This window comes from Cupressus sempervirens, chromosome 9 (genome assembly GCF_028749045.1).
Source record: "Cupressus sempervirens isolate cs-2001-9-10 chromosome 9, ASM2874904v1, whole genome shotgun sequence".
Classification (NCBI taxonomy): domain Eukaryota; kingdom Viridiplantae; phylum Streptophyta; class Pinopsida; order Cupressales; family Cupressaceae; genus Cupressus; species Cupressus sempervirens.
This window is the reverse complement of record NC_143126.1, coordinates 10,203,612-10,219,110: the sequence shown is the minus strand read 5'-3', so window position 1 is coordinate 10,219,110 and position 15,499 is coordinate 10,203,612. Positions and strand designations below refer to the sequence as shown.

The 15,499-nt window shown below is 37.1% G+C and overlaps 1 protein-coding gene across 2 annotated transcripts in view; it reads left to right on the top strand.

Moving 5' to 3' along the window:
* The window catches only part of LOC149537376 (adenylate kinase family protein), a 409,112-nt gene that overhangs the window by 240,865 nt on the left and 152,748 nt on the right, over positions 1-15,499 (top strand). The window lies entirely within an intron of this gene.

Here is a 15,499-nt window from a genome sequence, read left to right as displayed (position 1 = left end):
GAAACCTAACTGTAATGTCCCCTTTTTTTGGGACATTATAATTCGGTCTTGCCGGCTCACTTTGCCTCAGTTTTGGGGGCGAAAATGTTCTTACAGGGTTCGGTTCAAGATTTGGCCTAGACATTTCTAGTTTCCGACCCATCAGAGCAGTTATTGGCAAGTTGTTCAGATACTTACTATTTTTAGTAAGTAAACAGAGCCCCAGTATTCTTGATATTCCAGTGTTGGTTTGGAAGCGTCTCACCAAGAGCTTTCCAACGAGCTATTGCACGTGCTTATCTGAGTTTGTTTGATCAGTTATTTTAATGCCTGATGATTATACGGTTTACTAAGTGACTATTAAAGTTCTTTTAACTTGTCACTTTATTTTTAAAAAGGTACTATGTTCACTTAAGTGACTAAAGGACAAAAAATATGCTTTATCCCACATTTCTTAAAAGAGAGTGCATCACATTAGGAAAAGTGATAAAGGTACAACAAGCTCCACATGGGAAGTTATGAAGAGGATAATATTTATAAACAAATATTGATCTAGGAGCTGAAAACAGTGACTGGTTATCTCTTCAAGGATGCAAACCCTTGAAGAAGCTTTTGGAGGTTGGACGCAAACTATTTGTGTTAATTGTTGGTTTAAATATGTACTTTTGAATATTTGAGGAAATAAACACTTTTCTTGGTTTTCTTGTATGCATATTTGCTGATTATAAATCGATTAACGTTCTAAAATTTATATCAAATGTTGGTTTACTGTTCAGTTTTAAATTTGCTAGTTTTATATCAAGGGTTTTTAGTAAATATCCAGAAAGAGATATTATAGTGGTATCAAAGTTGATTTTCTTGCCAGCCTGTGAAGCTTTAACAAAGCCTAGTTATTCTACCAGTCTGAAGGGAACCTAATTATTGTGAAGTTTGTACACCTCTACATTTACACTCGGTTATTATAGGCACGTTTGACAGAGAGGAAGAGCAGTGATCCAAAGGAGGGAAAACTGATCTGGAAGTGAATTTGAATCCTTTATGCTCTGCCGAAAAGTGTATCCACTTGTAGGCACGTATGGAGAGGAAGTAAATGCAGGACTTATTGTTGTAGTTACTGACTCAGAGGAGAATACTCAGCAAACCACAACGAGGAAGGTTTTCCATACTGGATAGGGATATGGCATACAGATTTTCAATAACATCTGCATTTAGTTGAAGCTCACGTGGTGGTTTTATTATCGTCTGGGCATTTGCATATAGTGAGAGTCTATTTCAGAGGAAGGACGTTTTTAACATCACAAGAATCAGGTATATCACAACAGCAAGGTGCATCCATACATCTCCCGGCTACATCGTCTCTACACGACATTCTCACTCCTAACGTGGCCTTGGAGACCAGTGATCCTCCAACATTGACAAGATGTGAGGAATAGTTGTGTTGCCACGGCAAGAGAACAAGCCCAGTTGGATGATCCACAGCCTCAAGTTAACAAAGAACAGCATGGACGGATTGGTGATTGACGGATCCAGCAGTAAGTTGTAATGCTAGTCGGGATCATCTTCCACGAGTAGTCAACATCCTCCAGTATCGTAGGGAGTAACAGCAGTAAGAAGGGGAGTCAGTTGTCTAGCAAGGCGTCCCAAGGTTAATGCGAAGGCTATGGATGTGTTTATCTAGGCATGAACGTTGATACATCCGGGCAAAAGAAGCACTTTAACCGCGGCATGAGGAGGTTTCCAGACAAGTAAAGGGAGGCGGATATCGCAGCTACAGGTCAAGGTTGTTTGTCTCACATTAATACTAGTGATATTGTGTGGGAACCAAGAGCCATTCAGGGTATCACTCTCTTATAACTGAACATGATTGTTGCATAGGAAGGGCAGTATCGATTAACATTTTGGTCAGCGTAGGAAGGAACCTTGTCTCTAGTACAGATAGCACCATTCTACTAACATACAAGGGGTGGTTTCAACAGATGGTTGGCCACATGGTTGGATCTCAGAACACCTAAATCAATAAGCTCGGTTTTAGAAACCTTTTGGAAAGGACATTTACGATATCTCAGGTCTGTCATTCTTACCTCTCTACCATATGTTAGATTGTCTGCCTATGATGTTACTGTTATAATCATAATACAATGGAGGTTTCATTGTTTCACTGATTATTGGATTGTTGTAAAACTTGAATGCCAAACTCAGCCTGAACTTTCTTAATGAAATGTACAACTGTTTATTGATTAAACTCAGCCTCTCCTAGTGTATGAATAGTGGTTTAGGTTCTAAAGTTAATGGCGATGAGATGCTAGGGTGATGAAGCAGAGATATGAGGTTTGAAGAGTGAGCTTTATAGATTGCCGATTCTGGAGGATAGTCGGTTTGTGGTTTAAGACAACAGGAACTAAATAGTTCACTATACGGCAAGGAGGAAAAGAGACATCTCCTTTATTTTGTCTTACAGTAGTTCAGGAGAATAGTTGTGATAGTGTTGGGCGTGGTAGCTGGGCAGATTGGACGATATACTAACTGGCAATCATTTCCCTAGCAGAAGAAGAAGGCGTTGTGTAAATACCCCCCTTTTTCTATTCAGTTAAATCGCATTAGTGTTCTTTGGCCATATTCCATTATTTGGGTTCTGCACACATTAATCTGAAGGTAGGTGTCAGTGGTAAACTGTTGGATTGGGAATATTAACAGTAAACAATTGCAATGGTGTGTGTTAATCTGCAGCAGTCAAGTGCTTGCCAACTGTTGGCCAAATTCCTACAGGAACATATCAGTACAGTGTGTTCAAGACTTGGTTTTCTTGATAATTGTTTGACAAAACACCCTAGTGTTAAATCAGAACTCCGTGGTTAGAATTAGTAAAGTTTATTATAGTGGTAATATAACATTCTGAAAGTCTGTATTCAGCTTCAAGGTGCAATTTGCAAAAGTAAGCCTACAAGTAGAACTTATGAAACAGGATTGGGTCCATTTCAAGCACATGAAAAGCTACATGGCACTTGTTCACAATCTCCATTTGTCTATCTATCTGAGGGTGGTAACTAGTACTTGGTGACAATTCTGTCCCTGTTCTAAAACAGTTTGTCCAAAAAATATTGATAAATCGCCCATCATGATCACTGACAATGTTTCGGGGTAACCCGTGCAAACGAAAGACTTCTTTGAAAAATAGATCGGCAACTTGTATAGCCTAAAAATCTGAGGGGATGGCAAAGAAATGTGTGTACTTTGTCAATCTATCAACCACCACGAAGATACAATCTTTTTCATTCACCTTGGGAAGTCCAGTTATGAAATCCATCGAGATAATTTCCCACTTATGTTCTAGAATTGGCAGAGGTTGTAGTAACCCAACAGGTAGGGTATTTTTGGATTTGTTCTGTTGGCCGATCGCACACTCTCTTACATATTGCAATACATCCCCTTTAAGTCCTTTTCATGAAAACCTCTCTCTTTGAGATGTCTGTACGTTTTGAGGAAGCCCAGGTGTCCTGCCAAGGGTGAGTTGTGTACCTCCTTCAAAATTTTCTGCTTCAATTTGGATTCTGTCACTAAAAATATCTGATTTTTATAGTAACTGATGTCATCCACCACTTTGTATTGATCTGTAAGGACCCTCCAATCCTTAAAATAAAATATGAAACATTTAGAAAGATAACCTATCTTATTAGCACAATTTACCAGTCCATTTTTATTTTTTTTAAGTTTATACTAGATTTACTCAGGAGATTTTTTTTTCCTTATATTGTCCATATTAGACTTAGTATTAATTAGCCAATCCGGGCTCTTCTGTCCTGGGCCAATTAGACCGTCTATTGGGTTAGCATTCTACCTCACCGAGATAGGTGCTTAAGCATTTTAAGCGGCCACCTTTGGTCATACCTCTACTCATACGAGGTAGGTTGGCAAGTAAGTGACCGTGATGCCGTACCTCCATCCATCCAGGATGGGAACCCGATGAACACACATAAGCGGCCTTCTTGGTCATACCTCTACCTCTACAGGGTAGGTTAACAATAACAAGTAAGTGACCTAGAATCTGTACCTCCATCTTACTGAGATTGTTTATCATAGAGGACAGAAGTAAACACTGCTCTGATCAAAGTCTTTCACCCTTCGGGACCAATCTAGGTTCGGGTGGCTTGCAAGAAGTTACACAGTCTGCCCAGAACTGAGCCAAGGTTCTTTGCAAGGTTTATCAATACCAATAGGTCCACACCTTTCCTTGGATTTCGGGCTTTTAACCAGGTGTAAGACCACCGACCGAGTTACTAAGTCCTATACCCCTTCTCGGCTTTCGGGCATCGGGCCAGGTATAGGTACCTTCCTGAGGATCTTTATTTAACTTCTTTATGTTGCTTTTTGTTACCATGCTTTTTTTTTTTGTTTAAGCTTTGAAATGAGTTACAATTTAACGAGAGTTAAGTAACCACAACAACTATGTCCAAAGTATCTGTGCTTAGGAGGTATTCTTCACCTTCTAGGCTGCCTACATACCCGTATCCACGAGATCAAAATATCAATGGAACGCACACTCGCTACTAATATGTAGTTCTGTTTGTTCTAAGTTTGATGTAACTACTATGGAGACGACCCTTGTGGGGTTCTCTTCATTTCCGAGTAGTTCTTCACCGCCATACACCTACTAAGGCGAATTAGGCGGCAATCTTAAGCATCCATTATATTATGTATAAAACTAGCTTTTAGAGATTTTTAGTTTGTCCGTGTACAATGTTCCCCTATGTGTATGTACCTTAATTCCTCACTTGGTTAGTTATCGTATGTAAAGTCTTCTCAACAGCTGTAACATACCATGCTGAAGATAAAATATTATGCCTATACTACAAAATGGGTTCTGAGTTTTATTTTGCACCAAAGGATAATGTTTGACATGTAAGGTTAATCATTAACTTATTTTCAAAGTTCAAACAAAAGGTAACATTACACAAATGCCATTCTTTTCTATTTTAATTAAATATTAAAACAGATTCTAGCAATTGTTTAAGGATTTTTGAGATTTCAGTTTCCAAGTAAAATCAAGGTTTGCAAATATACGTAGAAATTTCAAATCGATAGTTTACTTTTGTATTAAGTGCAGTGAATTGAAATTTTTTTGAATACAATAAACTTCAGCAAACTCTATATCAGCACACTTCAAATTTCAAATGCAGGTCTCATCCAAGTCACCTATGACACAATTCCAAAGCCATTCCTTAACAACCCAAAACTTCCAAACACGGAGAATGAGAAAAATTCAGTATCACTTAATTCAATGACTGGCAGGGGGCGAAGAATAATAAAAATGGCAATTTAACTATTCTGCTGCTATACTAACAAATAGGTACAGCAGATCACTCCAATTGTAATGCATTAACAGAACATACAATAAAAAGCAAGAATATACCAAATAGTAGGGTTTGCTGTATAGTGACAATTTTATATCCAATTGATCAAACTGTTTTTGGCAAACATTCCTAACAGCACAAACATTGATATATGAACATTCCTAATCACTGATGGCTCCCAGTATCAAGAAGTAATATAACTTTGCAATATAAACTTAGAATGAACCATCTACACCAATCAAAGTTTATGTGTACATTTATCAACAAAACAAATTAAGACTACCCCAAAGACGTATTCAGCTGTAACACTACCATAAGAAGCAAAACAACAAAATATAACTAAATAAGTTTCCTTAATATCTCTCAGCTGTAATTCTTGTGCAACAACCTCCGTACATAACTAAAACAACTGAAAGAAATGTTTTTCCCAAATAAATTTTACATACCTGGTTTGACTGAAAGAGTGGAGATGAGGAAAAAGAATAACTGGGAATTTGTTACTGTGATACCAAGCAGCTACCTCTAGACTAATACTGTTCTCTTTCTTGCTGCAAATTCTGTATTAAACTGAGACTTTGGAACAACAGACTAAGGTTCAGTTATTCTTGATTTCCTGAGACTCCTGGCACGTATCCTCCCTATCCACCCGTCAAGAGAATGACTCTCCACTTTTTATCCCCATTTTTGTGGCGGCAAAAACCCTATGGCCAGACTCTCTCCACATTCACGCTGCCCTCTTTTGGATCAACCCAAATCTGATTCGCTTCTTCCCCAAGCTTCCACGTTGCCACTGCATGGGAGGACACCCCTGTACCGGCCACGTTGTCTCCCATTCCCTCCTGGTTCGACACATCTCCTCATCCAGCCTTGCCGTCTCCTGTGCCCACCTCTTCAAAAATGAAATATGCTCCATTCCCGTGGGTTTTATAACATTAACTTAGCCGCCTACGTCTTATATTACCCAAAAAAAACAATGTTTATACTTTTAAATTTGTTATGAATAAGAAACAAAACATTGTAACCTCCTTATCTAATATAAATCGATGCATCAAATTTAAAGCTTTTTGGCTCATTTCATTTTACCTTTGACCTTTATTTGATCCCCTCAATATTTACCTTTAATCATTAGTTAAATGCTTAGTTCCAAAATTGTGAAATTATTCTTTTGTGAATGTATGTTTTTTTTAAAAGTTATTTTAAATTCTATTTTTAAGAAGTTTTCTTAGTTAGTACTTTAATGTAAAAAAAAAACTAATTTGCTTAAAACCAATATCATTTTATTTAATTAATATCTAAAAATAAACATAAAACTTCTTATGTATTAATTACTATAAAAAAAAGACTCCCGAATTTTTTTAAAAAGCAGAATTAAAAATAAATAAAAATTCATTAAATAATCGCAAAATTTATTTATTTTTAATTAAATTACCTCTAAAGAAAACACATTAAATATTTTCAAACTAAAACTTGATAAATAAATCTCAAGAAATTATTTTTAAAATAAAAGACAAATTATTTATTGGAATTGCAACAAATGAGCAATATAGAGGTCGTGACATCCTTCCCCCCTTAAAAATGCATCGTCCCGATGCATTAAAACATGATGTCAGGAGACAACATCAGAAACAAGGTGTGCATACCAAATTTGTACATATAAATTTGTTTGTAAGAATAAAAATAATCATAAAATAACTCTTTTTATGCTAATACAATTAAACTATTTATAAAAATCAAATCCTACCAATCCTGTTTACATGCTTTATAGATTGTTCAAAACATCTTATATCAAATGTCAATTTTTATGCTAACAAGTGCCAATTCTTTGGAAAACAAAATATCATTTAACAAAATATTTGAGCCTTCGTAGAGTTTATCCAAAATAACATCAAAATTGGTTGGTTTTTTTTTTCTTTTTTTCCTCAAAATATATTTGGGTAATGTTTTTCCATTTCCGCGGTATCTTCCCAAGTTGCATTCTCTGCTGAATACTGATCCCACTGGACTTTACATTGATCCACCATTCTGTTGTGCAACTGGTATTGTCGCCTCTCTATGATTTGTAATGTTGGATTGTTATAGTTCCTGGTTCTTCCACCTGTAGTGCATTCCAGTTCAAAATATGTTTAGGGTCAGGTTTATACCTTTTTAGCAAGGATACATGGAACACATCATGAATACGGCTCAATGTTGGAGGCAAAGCTAAGCGATAAGCTACTAGATTAATCTCCTCTAGAACTTCAAAAGGTCCAACAAAGCGTGGGGCCAATTTGGATTTCCTTCCAAAAGATGTGGAACTCTTATGAGGACGAACTCTAAGAAACACTTTTTCACCGATCTGGAAATTCCGCGGAGTTCTATGTTTATCCGCATAACTTTTCTGCCTGTCAATTGCTTCCTTCATTCTCTGTCTGATTAGTTGTACTTGATTATCCATGTCCTGCAACATCTCCGGCCCAATTACGATCCTATCCTCCAATCTGTCCCAGCTTAATGGTGTTCGACACTTTCTTCCATAAAGTGCTTCAAATGGATCCATACCAATAGTAGCCTGAAAAGAATTATTATAAGCAAATTCCATTAGTGGTAAATAGTCCTCCCATTTGGTTTGCTGATCCATACAATACATACGGAGTAGATCTTCTAAAACTCGATTAGTTCTCTCAGTTTGCCCATCAGTTTCTGGATGGTATGATGTACTAAATTTTAGTTGTGTTCCCAAGGCAGCTTGTAAGGTGGTCCAGAACCTGGATGTGAATTTAGCATCCCTATTTGAAATAATCTTTTCTGGTACACCATGTAGCCGAAAAATTTCTTTAATAAATTTTCGAGCTATCGCTGGGGCATCATTTGTCAAATTTCCTGCGATAAAGTGGGCTGCTTTGGTAAGCTTGTCTACAATCACTAGAATGCAATTATGTCTATGGGATGTCATAGGTAACCCCTGAACGAAATCCATGCTTATAACATGCCATTTATATTGTGGCACACTATGTGGGTAAAGTAATCCTGCCGGGTGCAAGTGTTCAGCTTTTATCCGTTGACATTCAAGGCATTTAGCTATTGTGGTGACTAGGTCCCTTTTTATACCCGGCCAATAGTAGAGTTTCTTTAGATCAGCATACATTTTGTTCACTCCAGGGTGTCTCGAGTAGGGAGCACTATGGGCTTCAATTAAAATAGTTTCTCTTAATCCTCTAAGATTGGGAACATATATCCGACTTTGATATTTCATCATCCCACAGGGCTCCAGAGTGTATCCTTCATACTTGGGTTTAGTAGAAGAATTTTCGAGCGCATCCTTAACTTGTAGATACCATGGATCTTTCACTTGCTCGGTTAAAATTTGTTGTTTCAAATCTATTTGTAAGGTAGAGATTGCCAAGATATGCCTTCTTCTACTTAGAGCATCAGCTACCCGATTTTCCTTCCCCTTGATATACTCAATTTCAAAATCATACTCACTTAAAAATTCTAACCATCTTCTTTGCCTTGCATTTAAATGAGGTTGAGTAAAAATGTACTTTAATCCTTGGTGGTCAGTTTTCAACTCAAAAGGTTTTCCCAGCAAAAAGTGCCTCCATTTTTGTAGAGCGTGCACTATGGCAGCTAATTCAAGATCATGTGGAGCATAGTTTATTTCATGAGTTTTCAGTTTTCGGGATTCATAAGCAACTACACCTTCATCTTACATCAAGACTCCTCCAAGACCTTCTATAGACGTGTCTGTGACTACTGTAAAGTGACCATGAGGGTCAGGTACCCTCAAAATAGGTGCTGATGTTAACCTTTCCTTTAAAATCTGGAATGCTCTTTCGCATTTTTCCGTCCATATAAATCTTTTATTTTTCTTTTGCAATGTAGTAATAGGATTGGCTATACTTGAGAAGTCCTTAACAAACCTTCTGTAATACCCAGCTAAACCCATGAAACTCCTTACTTCAGATACATTCTTAGGAATCGGCCATTCTGTTATAGCTTTGATCTTATCGGGATCCACAGAGATGCCTTCGGCAGATATAATGTGCCCTAGGTAATGAATTTTCTTTTCAAAGAAGGCACACTTGGATAACTTTCCATATAATTGATGTTTACGAAGTCTTTGCATTACTAATTGCAAGTGGTCTAAGTGTTCTTCTTCACTTCTAGAGTAAATCAAAATCTCATCTAGAAACACTATCAGAAATTTATCCAGGTAATCATGAAATACACTATTCATCAGATTCATAAAGGCAGCAGGTGCATTAGTTAGCCCGAAAGGTACTACTGTGAATTCATAGTGGCCATATCTAATTCGGAATGCTGTCTTTGGTATATCCTCATCCTTTATCCTTAATTGATGGTATCCTGATCGCAGATCAATTTTTGAGAATACTGACGCTCCTTTCATTTGATCAAATAAGTCATCGATTCGAGGTAAAGGGTACTTGTTCTTGATAGTTACTTTGTTCAACATTCTATAGTCAATGCATAGCCTCAAGGTTCTGTCTTTCTTTTTGACAAATATTACAGGAGCACCCCATGGGGATACACTCGGTCTAATTAGCCCTTGTCCAATAGTTTTTGCAATTGTATTTTCAATTCCTGCAGTTCTGTAGTATTCATCCTATAAGGGACCTTAGAGACTGGAGCTGTCCCTGGCATTAATTCTATTGAAAAATCAAATTCTCTTTTAGGTGGCATCCTTAGTAATTCTTCGAGGAATACATCTTGATACTCAAGGAGAAAGGGGCTATTCTCAAACGTAGGAGTTTCCTTTTCCTCATTTTCGTTTAATATTGCCATAAAAATTTGGTTTCCCCTTTTCCGCCTTGCTTTCTTTAATTGCATAGCTGAAATAGTCCCTATGGCTATGGGTTTGTATATGCCATAAATCTCAGCTTGGTACCCATTATCATCTATGCAGTATACTATCTTATGGAGACAATCCACTGTGGCTTTATGTTCAGTTAGCTAGTTAATTCCTAGGATCACATCATAGGTTCCCAAGGGAGCGACATATAAATCCACCCTAGTACTTATCCCAGGAAACTCAACCAGTGCATCCTTTAGACATTTTTCAACCGTCCTAACAGCCTTATCCCCATATTGTACCGTCCATGATGTGCCCATTTCTGTTACTGGTAATAACATTCTTTTAACTAGTTCTGGAGATATGAAATTTTCGGATGAACCAGTATCTATCAAGATGCAAATAGGTTTGCCGAAAAGTGTACCTGTAGCCTCCAAAGGTGTATTTTGATGACGGGTTTGGCGATTTCTTACTGCAGCATAGATTTGGCGTTGTGATGGCAATGGTTTAGGACCTGTTCTCGGTCCCCTTGGACAATCCCTAGCAAAATGGTCTCCCCCACATGTGAAACATCCTCTAGCAGGTCAGGTGGGAGCTTGGGGTTGTGCGTTTGTCCTATTCTGCTGTGCATTCCCATTATAGTTACTTTCTTGATTCCTGTTTGGTGTTGACCCTGTAAACCCTCTTTTGTTATCATTTTGTCCTCCAGAGTCCCTATGTTCTGCTCTTCTTTTGAAGGGAGGTTTCTTATCTTGGGAAGGGCGCCTAGCAGCTGCTAAGGATCGAAGTTTACTTTCTTGCTTCCGTGCCTTTTCCAACACTCGATTCATCCCTTTGAGAATAAACTTATCCACTTCAGCCATAGAGGATGATGCCGATGATGATGCCATACTCTGTGCTTTCTTAATGGCCTCCGACAGGGTGGCAGTATTGAACCCTTTTACCCAACCCTTCAGTGGTCCTGTCAATCCATCCATGAAGAGCACTATCCGTATTCTTTCAAAAATGTTCGTGACCAAAACAAAGAGTTTCTTAAGTTCTACAAAATATTGGTCAACCGATCCAGCTTGCCTCAGTTGTGCCAAATCTTTGAAATTGAGTTCTGGATCTTTGCCATCAAATCGATATATCAATCTCTCAGTGAATTCCGCATACTTATTTATTTGATCATGTCCTAGTGTGATGGTGCCGTGATGCCACCATTCATGCACAACTCCTCCATGTGTAAGGTTTACAAATTTAATTGCTTCTTCCTCTAGCATGGGATTAAGTTGGAAGTAAGTATTTGCCTTCATTACTCATGCTTGTGCAGATATGGTTCCAGATCCGTCAAATGGTGACAGATTTACTTTACCCAACTTCCTCTTGAGATCATCATTAAAGTATCCCCTATTTCCGCCTCTTGAATATCTCATTCTCAGATCTGCATAATCTTTGTTGGATATATCTTCCTCCAAATTCGCATTTTTCCAATCTTCTCTTACTTGTTCTTGCATTTCTTCAAAGGCCAGTTGCTTCCCTCTAGGTGGTGCCTCTGTTTGTGGGGGAAAAGACGGCATGAAAGGTTGAGAGCGTGCTGGATTAGGGTTTTCTTTACTCGACACCAAGTTTGTGTTGTGACCATTTTGTTCTCCGAATATTTTATTGTCTGCCAACTTCTTGAGAGTCTCTTCCATGAGTCGCTGAGTATCATTGATTTGTGCCTGATTCCTCACAAGTTCTCTCAGTAGTGCCACGAGTTTGGTAGTTGTGGGTTCCGATTCGGCAGCCATTCTATCAATGGAATGGGTTCTTCTCTTTCGGCTATAAACTCTCATTCATTGTCCACAGGCTGGCAGTGTTGAAGCTCTAATACCACTGAGATGATCCATTCCCTATGTTCCCTCTGCTTGATGATTTTTTGTTCAATTCACAATTCAGATTTCAGACCATTGAAATGGCCATACAATGCAGGTGAGTTTGTACACCCAATTGGAAGGGGAAAAGACAAGCTATACGCTGTGTGTTGAAGGCCATATGCTAAACATCCAGATGTCGTACGGTGTGAAATTGGGTGATGGTTATATGGTGTGTGCCAAGGAACTAGATGCCGTACGGTAGAGGAGTATGTTGTTGGCCGTATGGATCAAGGCTGTAAGGTAGGAAAGTGAGGGTCGTACGGTGGCTAGAGTAAGTCGTATAGTTGCTATAGATGAAGTAGGAGAAAAGGAAATGGCCGTATGGTAGGTCTAGGTGGCCATACGAGATGGTGATGGGAAGATGTATGGCTAGTTGTGCTGAGCTACAGTGACGAATGATGCCCAGAACAAAGGGAAATGCTAATTCATGTAACCACAAACTTATGGATCTGAATTCATGAAATAAATCCAAACAAGAATAAAGATTTGAACTCAAATAACCTTCAATTGATATTTGCCAAGCAATGGTGCTCTGATTTGCCAGATCTGAGCGAAGTGTTATAGGCGACGGAATAGGGTGTGGCTTGAATCCCACTGAAACCGGACAAAGCCAAATAGAGGTGGTCTTTCACTTCTGAAATGGTGAACAACCGAGAACCCCAACAAGAATTCACAATACAAAGAAATAATTCAAATTGCCTGCCTAATGACTACCAACAAGTCGTGCTTAAATACGCTCCGGGGAAAACTTTCTAAGGGTGTACAAAGCTGATGGCAACGCAAACTACGGAAACAAAACAAAAAATGGGTCCGAGATATATTAAATCAATCAGCCCACTAACAATAGTTTGATTAATGATTTATTTTATAACGAGAACATTACATTTCATTTTTTCTTTCAGCTACCCCATTCTATTGAGTAATATATGGTACACTATACTCCCTCTTAATCCCAGAAGGATTACAAAATTCTTTAAAGTTTTCAAAGACATGGTCTCCTCCATTATCTAACCTAGGGTGTTAATTCTTTTCCCACTCATGTTTTCAACTAAGGCTTTGAATTCTTTGAATTTAGCTAATACTTGATTCTTTAAGTTTTAAAAAATAAATTCAAGTCTTTCTAGAGTAGTTGTCAACAAAAGTAACATAGTATTAAGTTCTCCTAAGGAGGGTACTGGCAATGGTCCACATAAATTAGTGCGAATAAGTTCAAGTACATTTTTAGATTTGTGTTCACTACACTGAATGGTCCCTTCAGAATTCTTCCCTAATGCGCAACCCTTATGTATTCCTTCATGTTTAGGTTTTAATTTAGGTAGTCTCGTAACATGTTTTTCTATAGAGGGTAGGGCACCAAAATTAAGATGTCCTAGCCTTCTATGCCAAATTTTATTTGTACTGGAAACATTACTAGTCGAGGCTTGATTTTGAAGATTACATAGTTTATACTTTATACAAACATCCATCTTGAACTCCAATAGTATAAGCATTCTTGATGTTAGAATTCTTAGGTCAAGTAAGAACCTTCCATCCAAGAAGGTGATATGATTCCCTTTTTCTTGTAGGGCTGAGATGGATACTAGATTTCTTTTGATTTCGAGTACAAATAAGGCTCCAATTAGTTGTAAGGAACTCCAGATTTTAGCTGGATAGTGTGGGTCCCAATTCCTTTCACAGGATGTGTGGGGTTATCTTGAATGGTGACTTCTTCATTTGAATTTTCATCAAGACTATCTAGTTGTTCTTTGAACCCGGTTATATGACAGGCTGCTCCATTGCCTATGATCTAGGTATTTCTACTGGTCATTAATTCACTTGATAATGTTAAGTAGAATACCATATTTTCTGTAACCTTGACTTCTGCTATGGAAGCTTGGTTCTTGAGTCTTTCAGGATATTTAATGACAAGACGACCAAACAAATCACATCTATAGCACTGCACTTTAGACATATCCCTCTTTTTTTTGAATGAATATTTATTGTTGTCTTTTCCCCTCTTTCGTTTGAAATTTCCTTTCTTTCCTTTCTTGTGAGAATTTCTTTGTAACACTTGAATCTCTTCATTAGTTTTATTCATGATGATTCCTCTGGTGATCAATCTTGATTCCTCTTGAATACAATCAGTTTTTAATCGATTGGACTTTGGAAGTTTGGATCAGGCACTTATCCCTTGGGAAGTCCATTTAGTGCCAACATTGTCAATTATCTGTCCAATTGTAGATAATTGATCCCTCAATTCAGTTATTCTTATAAAATAAGTAATAGTTTCACCTTTATTCATTTTTATATGATATAGTTGTTTCTTTAGTGCAAGGGCTCAACTAGTATTGTTTATCTCATAGATGTTCTCTAAGAAGGCAAACATGGCATGAGCATTGTCTAATTTTTAAATGACAGGGACTATGTGATCCTTAATTGAGTCTACTAGGATCTTCATGGCCTTATTGTTATTCCTTTTCCATTGAGTTTTCTTAATTTCTTCATCTGGTATTGGTACAACATCTTCTACATATGAATCGAATTCTTGTTCTCTAAGAGTCATTGTTAATCTGAGTTTCCATGAGACAAAATTTGCAGCACCCTCAAGTCTATCTTCAAATCTAACTCCTTTCACCATGATTGCTAATGAATTTGAATACTCTTTTTGATGATATTTTAAGATTTTCTGAGGTTGTATATCCTTTCGGTATTATATATAACTTGGCTCTAATACCATGTTAAGGAAGTAAGCTCTAATATAATACCTTTCAATCTTTATTTATATATTGCTTATGAATGTATTTACACACTTGTTTCTTCTTTTCTTACAGATTATATATATATATATATATATATATATATATATATATATATATATATATAATTGACTTGTTTAATTAGAATCACTGCCAATGTAATCGTAATATATAAAACAGATTTGTTCAATATAGAATCGCTGCCAATGTAGTAGTACTGTTTATAACATTTTTTTATGTTTCAAAGGACAGAGATCAACTCTTGATAAATATTATATTGGAGTCATGTCCCATGTAGGGGGATGACTCTATGTGGATTAAGCCAGGTAAGGTCATGTCCCAATATGGGACATGCCTCATCAATAATAGAGGCCGCTGCAGATTATAATCGCAGCCTTTAAAAACACATGATCTGCACTTTATTGTAATCGGTGTTTAAGGAACCGATTCCTTTTGGAATGTTATCAGTCAGTTTGATAATATTTTTCATAATTTTTATTATTAATTTCCTTGACAAGAATCATTAGATATATTAAAATTATTAATTGAATATATATATATATATATATATATATATATCATCTAATGTTTATTAGTCAAGCACAATGATGAAGAACTTGGTAATCATGATGATTGATCAACGCACTTTATGATCAAATCAATCTGACTGAAGCTATAACATTAACATCTAGAACTTGTCAAGCTTCAAATTCCATTTTGTATATCCTAATTTCCTTTTTCTTGCTGCCC